Source organism: Phodopus roborovskii, unplaced genomic scaffold, assembly GCF_943737965.1.
Source record: "Phodopus roborovskii unplaced genomic scaffold, PHOROB, whole genome shotgun sequence".
NCBI lineage: Eukaryota > Metazoa > Chordata > Mammalia > Rodentia > Cricetidae > Phodopus > Phodopus roborovskii.
This window is the reverse complement of record NW_026126525.1, coordinates 36,015,805-36,017,747: the sequence shown is the minus strand read 5'-3', so window position 1 is coordinate 36,017,747 and position 1,943 is coordinate 36,015,805. Positions and strand designations below refer to the sequence as shown.

Here is a 1,943-nt window from a genome sequence, read left to right as displayed (position 1 = left end):
TTGTTTATAAAGATATAGTGGGTGGCAGATTGTAACAAATTAGATGACATGGGGTATAAATGAACAGCTCAAATCAGTATCATATTCTCAGCAGCTTAGAAGTTTCTGAAGTACATTATAATGGGAAGCCTTAACAAGACAACAGTTTTATTGTTTAAGAATTTCACAGTGCGAGACCGGTGCGGAGGTGGTGCGGCCCAGGCTACTCTCAGTGTGTCATCGCGAGAGGCTGCGGTGGGGCCTCTGTAGAGAAGGCAGGAGCTTGACCAGGAGTGGTGACAGCCATTTGGAGTCATGAGCGACAGCGGCGAGCAGAACTACGGCGAACTGGAATCCCGTCGGAAGTGCTCATGGATCGAGGAAATCTGCATGGCACACCCCTGCAAGGTCACGCTCCAAGGAAGATTCAAGGCGTTCTAGATCAAAATCAAGGTCCACATCTGAATCTAGGTCTAGATCCAGAAGAAGTTCTAGAAGGCATTATACAAGGTCACGATCACGATCCCGCTCCCATAGACAATCCCGGAGCAGGTCTTACAGCCGAGATTATTGAAGACGGCATAGCCACAGCCATTCTCCCATGTCTACTCGAAGGCGTCATGTTGGAAACTGGGCAAATCCTGATCCCAACTGTTGTCTTGGAGTGTTTGGGTTGAGCTTGTACACCACAGAAAGAGACCTAAGAGAAGTGTTCTCTAAATATGGCCCCATTGCTGATGTGTCTATTGTATATGACCAGCAGTCTAGACGTTCAAGAGGATTTGCCTTTGTATATTTTGAAAATGTAGATGATACCAAGGAAGCTAAAGAACGTGCCAATGGAATGGAGCTTGATGGACGTCGAATCAGGGTTGATTTCTCCATAACAAAAAGGCCCCATACCCCAACACCAGGGATTTACATGGGGAGACCCACCTATGGCAGTTCACGCCGCCACGATTATTATGACAGAGGATATGATCGGGGCTATGATGATCGGGATTATTACAGCAGATCATACAGAGGAGGTGGTGGAGGAGGAGGTGGATGGAGAGCTACTCAAGACAGGAATCAAATTTACAGAAGGCGGTCACCTTCTCCTTACTACAGTCGTGGAGGATACAGGTCACGTTCCAGATCACGATCATACTCACCTCGTCGCTATTAATGCATCAAGTTGAAACCTGCCATAGAGCTGGGATATTATTTGTGTACAATATTTTCTATTGTCTCCTGTTTAAAAAGTGAACAGTGCCTAGTGAAGTTAGGTGACTTTTACACCTTTTATGATGACTACTTTTGGTGGAGTTGAAATGCTGTTTTCATTCTGCATTTGTGTAGTTCGGTGCTTTGTTCAAAGTTAAGTGTTTTCAGAAAAGTATGTTTTGCATGTATTTTTTACAGTCCAAATTTTGACTGCTGAGAAGTTTCTATTGTACAAAACTTCATTTAAAAGGTTTTTCTACTGAATCCAGGGTATTATGAAGATCGAAGCCTGTGTGTAAAATGCTACCAAATGGCAAAAAGCAACAATAAACAAGTTTGATTTAAAAAAAAAGAATTTCACAATGCATATAATATGTTTTGATCAAACCCATCCCTGTCTATTCCCCTTTAATTCACCCTCTTTCTTTATGACCACTTTCCCCTCCCAACTTTATGTGTTCTGTTTCTCAAAGCACAGAATGCACTTTGTGCTACCTGTATGTGCATGAGTGTAGTACCACCTCCTGGAACATGGGTAGTCTTCCAGGGGTTACATCCCTGAAAAAAAAAGACCCTCCCTCTCCTGCAACCACCAATTGTCAGCAGCTCCTAAGATCTGGAATAAAAAGATAAGCACACAAGCCATAGAGACTCTATTCAACAAAATTCTAGGAATAAATTATTCAAATCCAGAGAAGGTAGACAACCAGATGCAAGAGGCATTTGGAATCACAAATAGACAGGAGCCAAGTTATCCA

The 1,943-nt window shown here is 43.0% G+C and overlaps 1 pseudogene; it reads left to right on the top strand.

The window, feature by feature from the left end:
• Positions 1 to 294: 294 nt before the first annotated feature.
• LOC127232349 (transformer-2 protein homolog beta-like) lies at positions 295 to 1,156 on the top strand (annotated as a pseudogene).
• The last annotated feature ends 787 nt before the right edge of the window (positions 1,157 to 1,943 follow it).